At 36.0% G+C, this 7280-nt stretch overlaps 1 protein-coding gene across 3 annotated transcripts in view; it reads left to right on the forward strand.

Annotated features, from left to right (window-relative positions):
- Positions 1 to 7280, forward strand: part of Pxn (Peroxidasin) — a 742345-nt gene that overhangs the window by 307720 nt on the left and 427345 nt on the right. The window lies entirely within an intron of this gene.

A 7280-nucleotide genomic window follows, 5' to 3' on the forward strand; every position in this document is an offset into this window, starting at 1 on the left:
GGCATATTTCACCTCTCATGGTCAGTCAGCATATCCATTATGACTAATATATATATACATATATATATATATATATATATATATATATATATATATATATATATATGTATATATATATATATATATATATATATATATATATATATATATATATATATATATATATATATATATATATATATATATATATATATATATATCATGCATGCATAAACACACTCACTCACACACATACATACTATATATATATTATATAATTGTATCAACCTATGTCACTTTTGCCTTTGCAATGATTTAAAAGTCAAAACTCCGTAGGGGGTTAATGCTTCCAGTGAACCTCGTGCAGTGCACCTCAGGGATTACTTTAGATTCTTTGCAGCGTCCCTTTGGCCCCTAGCTGCAGCCCTTTTCATTCTTTTTACTGTACCTTTGCTCCTATTCTACTTCCATCTTATTTTCCACTCTCTCCTAATAATATTGCTTCAAAGTGGAACTGCGAAGTTTTCCTCCTGGTACCCCTTTCATCGCTGAAGGACCTTATAGGCCCCAGCGCTTGGCCTTTTGCCTAAATTTTATATTCCATTCTATTCCATTAACCAAAATAATAAAGAAGCTTAAAGCCACGAGGTTTTCTCACTGAATATTTAAACAGCGATCATTTCAGAACTCTCTTTTCAGCTAAAAGTAATTCTGACTGCACGGAAAATGTATGCTTTTAATGAAGAGCCTCGCCTTCTTATTGTTGCGTTGACTTTAAATTGGAAAGATGTTGGGCAAAAGTCAATACCTTTGTAAACATGCCAAACGTTTGGACTACATTTGTCCTCTCAGACTTCTAATTTAGTTTGAAAGTGTTTATACCGCATGTGCTGTATTCAATTAAGAGTTTAAATACATACATAAACCATTGTATATCTCGGTAGATTGGCACATAGGTGAAGAGAGAGAGAGTAGCCTATGCGGTGAATTTTCCGTCGACTCTTCTTAAAACAGAAAAGCCTTTACAGAATTGTAGTGTGAGTATATGAAAACTACACATTTAATTAAACATTTAAGTAAAATGAAACATTTTGGCATCATACGTGCATGAAGCTTTAACCTGGCACTGCACTGGCTTGTTTTACTTTTCATTTAGGCACACGAAGAAGGCCAGAGGGATGGAGCTCCTGGCAAACGTTTTCTTTCCCGTCTCGATCTCTGAGTAGTATCTGAGTGTCCTATCCTCCTGAGCACGAGGTCATCAAAGACTATAAAGCCTTGGCGTTTTATGGCATGTTAATGGGTTCCGGGCCTGGCCATTTTCTCACTAAGGGTGTTTATGCCTCCTTATGGAGAGTAGACGCGCTTTGGAAAATAAATGCAGTAAAGCTTTACTTCTTAATATGGCTGGAGGGCTTTTGGTGGTTTGGGTTACTCATGTTCAACGCACATTCACCACCCTATCTTCGCACAGAGAGAGAGAGAGAGAGAGAGAGAGAGAGAGAGAGAGAGAGAGAGAGAGAGAGAGAGAGAGAGATCATCGATCTATGTCGTTTTTCGGTGTAATATTTTATAGGCAAATCATTGTATCTAGCGTAGTGCGGGATTTATGCCCGACACCCCACCTTGTAAATGATTTTATTTATCGTGCTGGAGTATGTCAATAAAATTGAAATACAGGCTGTGCGCACGCGTACTCATACCAACATAAACCGAATATTATATTTTGCTTTCAATTGTGTCACACTAACAGTTAATTACACTTTGGGTGTTACTATTTGTTAAAGTTTTTCAACCAAAAGATTTCCATTCAGTAAGGATGGCTGTTGAGAAAATAAGACACTAACCATTGCCATAATTATTTTCATCATTACTTCTAGATTTATCTTAATAATTGGTAGGGCCAAAATATTTCAGAAAACTTCCAAACTTCGAAGCTTTTTTCTACATAATTCATAAGCCTCATTTGCACCATAGATACCTCTCTAGATATGCAGCGCTATTAATCCCTCCCTACATGTATATTCATGGTATCTGGGTGTAACGCTTCAGCCGTAGCATAAATCTTGGACTTTTGTCATCGTTCTTTTTACGGTATTATCTTTTTTATTCCCTGTATACTTAGTTGAATTATACGCCTCATTTCAGAAGCTTCCTTTTTTCCAGCTTTTACAGTGGCTATGCATCCTGGACTGGCTCACTTGCAGCCCACTGGGAATACCAACCATTTTACTTTTTGTCCTTATTGCAAAAAATTCCTTATTTCTGCTCTTTACAGACGCCTTGACAACTCATTGCGAAATTATTTATTTATTCCTTTCGTACCCATTAAACGCAAAAACTTCGTCAACAATATAAATCAGCAACATTTTTGTTCTTGACAATGCCCTTCTTCCATCACAAAATGCTTTACATTCTGTATGGCTTAATTAACGCCTTTCAACTACTACCATCGTCTTTTGCCTCCACTCCTAAAATATTTCTGGATGAGTTTATCATGGTAGTATTTTATAATTCACAAAAACATTCGTCACTCCACCTACCTTTGCAGATGTTTCATTTATGTATACATATATGAATATATATACATATATAAATATATAAATATATATTATATATGTATGTTTATGTATATATATATATATAAATATATATATATATATATATATATATATATATATATATATTATATATATATATATATATATATATATATAGATATATATATATATATATATATATATATATATATATATATATATATATATATATATATATATATATATATATATATATATATATATATATATATATATATATATGTAAAGAGAGAGAGAGAGAGAGAGAGAGAGAGAGAGAGAGAGAGAGAGAGAGAGAGAGAGAGAGGAGAGAGGTATCTGATAATGGTGAAGATGGAGAGAACTAACCGCTCAAGTGTTCTGCATTCCTGATCTTATCTGTCTCTATCTCTGAAACCCTTGTGCAACCCACGACTAATAACCAGCGTACTAATTCAAAAGGTAGGAGAGACTCCTTAGTTTTGGCAGGCAACTCTTCTAGGAGAAGGACACTCCGAAATATAAGCAGGGTGTGGAAGGGACCCTTTAGCCATGGTAGGCAACCTTTCTAAGGGTAGGTTACTCTGAATACAAGCCTGTTCTCCAACCTTGGACTATGCCACAGCCATTGTACCGTGGCCTTCCATGGTCTTGAGTACAATCAAGCCTTTTTCCTCTTTATTTGTTTACTTTTCTGTTTTTTTTTCGAGAAGTGTATAGGACAGGCTGATGAGAAAGGAAAAGTTACTTGTTGGATTTTTAGGAAAGTACCTTCTTTACCCAATCTTTTCCTTCTGAGCTTTTTATAATTTCTAAACCCATCCTGACTGCTCTCCCCCTGTTGTTTTAGCGAACGTGGCGGGTTTCTTTTTTTGCCTTACAAGGTGTGTGGGCTCCACCTTGTCTACCAGTTGCTTCCAGTGCATTTTGAATGACATATGGGCAGCTCTATTCATTCTTTTAATGAAATTAGTATAAGTAATGTAACTACTTCTGGTTTTTAATTTATTACTGTGTTTCTGTTGTTATGAATCTATTTATTAGGTGTGCTTCTAATTTTAAGTTGTTAATTTAAATTCTTTCGGGAGACATTGAGCTGAACCCTGGGCCTGCAACTCAATACTGTAGGAAAAGTTGCAGAGTACTTAACTTAAATATTCGAGACTTGAGGTCAAATTTTCTTGATCTTCTAAGTTGTGCCCACAACTACGATGTGATGTTTTTATTTGAGATATTTGTAAATAATAACAAGTCAAAGGTTGAATTTTTAATCCCAGGGTGTGATAGCCTGATTTTATTCATTGTCATAACATCCCACTTGCACAAGGTATTGCTGTATACACTAAGTCTGGACGACCTGTTTATTATCAGAAAAACTGGGAGTGTAGTTGCCATCAAGTTCTTTGTTTTAAGATTTTGAGTAAACTCTGCAGTTTTATGTAATTGCTGTGTGCCAATATCCAAATATTGACAATTCTATTAATGAATGTGTCTCCTGGAGAGGATTAGTGTGGTTCAATCACAGGATTCAAAAGGTTGATTCGTTATTTGTGGAGACAGCAGTGCAAAGCACAGCGAGTGGCTAAATTCCACAGATCAACATGGCCGGTCTGCTCTTGAATTCTGTGTAGCCTCCGATTTTGTCCACGTAATTGAAGAACCCACGCACATTTCTGGTAACAGATTAAACCTCACATTAAGATATGTTCCAGCTATTGTCAAGTCCAAGGTCTGCAGTATATAGGCACTTCCAACCATTCTCCCAAAGAGATGGACATTTCTGTTAATCAGCAAATTCCACCATTGGAAAAACAGTCTGGCTGAAATCTAGAGCTAACTGAGATTACATTATTGCAGCTTGTCAGCCACTTAATATTTCGGATGGTATGTCAGATCTAGATCCCAAGAAGAAGTTAAATGAAATGCTGATGGCTAGAAAGGTCATCAAGATTAGGGCGAATGACTAGTCATGGTTTGATGACATATGTAGATGAGTTTACCATGACAGACAGACCAAATTGAACTCATAGAGACGAAATCATTCACATGTAATTACAATTTTTATTGAGTCTTGCTATGCTGCGAGTAGAATTTACCATATAGCTGTGAGAAATTGCAATAAATCCTTGAAGGAGTTTCTCAGCCTCATCTGTGGTGGAACAAATTAACATCATCTATCTCTGAGTCCGGTTCGTCTTCCATTCCACCACTTTTGAAGCTAATCAGTCAGCTAAGGATGTCTCTTTCCCTGATACTTGTCATCCTGAACCCATTCATGCAAAATTTGTATTTCGCTCTAGAGATGTTAACAAATTTTTTTTTTTTTAGTATTGATAGCTGAGGTGGAGAAGTTCCTGATGGTTTTCTTCTCTTTGTTGTTCAAAAGGTTTTTAATGTGTTGTCTCCCAATATTAGTAGATTCTGTAGAATTTTATGGTAACGTAGTGTTTTTGGATGAGCATAAACTTAGTAATAAAGTTCCTGTTCCAAAGAATGGCATATCTGCAAACTGCAGTAACTGCAGACCAATTTCAGGTCTCCTGTGATCTCCCAAGTTGCAGAAAAACGAGAATGTGGAATCAAAAGGATTGTTAGATGGTAGTCATGGAAGCAGTTAGGTACCTGTGATACGCTTTTAAATTTGACATGCCATTTGCAAGATTACCTTGATAAGGGTTTCGAGCATAGAGTAATTCAAATAGATTCTGCTGCTGCTTTTGATTTAGTAAGTCACAAGGCACTTATTTATAAACTTCAGAATCTTGGATTGGGTGGATATGTTTTAGGATTACTTAAAGATTTCCTTATAGGCAGCAAGTTGCTGTTGATGGGATCTTTAGCAAAACCAAGACCTATTTTTTCAGGAGTTCCTCAGGGAAGTGTTCTTGGTCCACTGTTATTTTTAGTGTATAAAGGTGATATGGTTGCTGGCTTGGAAAACAAGATTATTCAGCAAGCCGATGATGCAACTCTTGTGGGTCTCCACTGATGAGAAATGAAGCTGCTCATAGTCTCAGTCGTGACATGTAGTGGATTAGTGAATGGTGTGGTCGGTGCGGTATGAGGCTGAACACTAGTAAACTGAAAAAACTATTGATTAGTGGATCTTGTACTGATGTTCCACCCAATCCTTCCCTTCAGATGGAAGAGACTCTGCTAAATGAGTCTGAAGCTTTAACTATACTTGGTGTAACTTTTGACTCATCTTACTCTTGAGAAACATCTAATGAAAGTGTCAGCAAATATTGCACGGAAGTTAGGTATTGTACTTGAGGCCTTGTATATTTATAATGGTGATAAAATCAGTGCAACCTTATTCAGGTTGCTTGTCCTTCCTTTACTATAATAATGTTCTCCGGTGTGGTTCGTGATGGTAGATTTCTGTTTCCCAACATTAGAGGTTATGAATTGGAGTTTCGATAGATGGTCTCTTGTTTGCCAGTTTTTCATAAGTTGTATTTTATCAAAGTTCTTTCACATTCATAATTGATCCGGGAACCTCATTTTCTGCCGATAGAAGCCAGATTTGCTGAACGGCAGTACCAGTATGCAGTAAATGTGCCTCGCAGTTGAACTTCTCAGTTCCAAAGGTCCTTTATTCCTCATGCCGTTTGACTGGAACAATCTCCTGTGGATGTTGTGCCAGTGGAACCTCAAAGTTCGAGCGTAGATGCAATGCATTACTATCCTAAAAAACAATTCGTCTTCTATTACATTTTTGTCTATTTATTTATTAATTTGCTAATTCAAGTTTCTTTTCTAATAACTGATCTCTTTTGTATATCCTATTACCTTCTGAAATGAAACCATATTCTTTGGAAACTTGAACTTCAAGTCATTGGCTCGTTTGGGCTTGTTCTATATGAATAGAGTTCACTCTGTGAATAATAATAATAATAATAATAATAATAATAATAATAATAATAATAATAATAATAATAATAATAATGCTCAGGTCCAATGAGGCACTGTAATTTTAGGGAACATGTCCATGCCGTTACTTCCCTTACGCTGGCCGAGGATCGAACATGGGTTCCCTGGTGTGTGAGCCAAGCTTCTCATTACTGTTTTGTCACTAGGCAGAGAGAGAGAGAGAGAGAGAGAGAGAGAGAGAGAAAGAGAGAGAGAGAGAGAGAGAGAGAGAATGAAATTTTCTTTTCCTTCATTTTTTGTTGTATTGAATTATTCAGACCTTCACTTTCACCCGATCATCCCACTCGTTCTCCTAGTTGAACTTGGAAGAAAATGCAACTAATGATGATTAATATTTGTACTAGATTTTCCCTACTTTCTCTGTTATTCTTTTGTGTTCTTTTAGGAGTGTATACCTTAAATTTTTCCATGCTTTACGTTTGCATGAGTGTGTGGTTTCGTTTATGCACTCGTATATACTGCATGTTTACAACACCATATTTCCATCTTTGAACACCTACAGTATGTGCGTGGGTTAACATATGCACGATTACAAGTCTCAGTTAGAGCCCTTTAAATATATGAGAGGACAGGTCCTTCAAACTTAAGCGATAAGTATAACACTATCCTCCCTCTTATCCGTCACCAAGTGTTTATATTTCGCCCATGACCATGTTTGATTCCCAAGTTGTGTGCCTGTTTATTCTCCTCATAAAGTTATATACTTTGTTTGTTTAATTTTTTACAATTTTTTTATTTCGGTAGCTTAGATACAGGAGAGAATCAGGAAGCAGAATGTATTACTGGGGTTTAAGTCATAATCGTCTGGTA

This window comes from Macrobrachium rosenbergii, chromosome 1 (assembly GCF_040412425.1).
Source record: "Macrobrachium rosenbergii isolate ZJJX-2024 chromosome 1, ASM4041242v1, whole genome shotgun sequence".
Classification (NCBI taxonomy): domain Eukaryota; kingdom Metazoa; phylum Arthropoda; class Malacostraca; order Decapoda; family Palaemonidae; genus Macrobrachium; species Macrobrachium rosenbergii.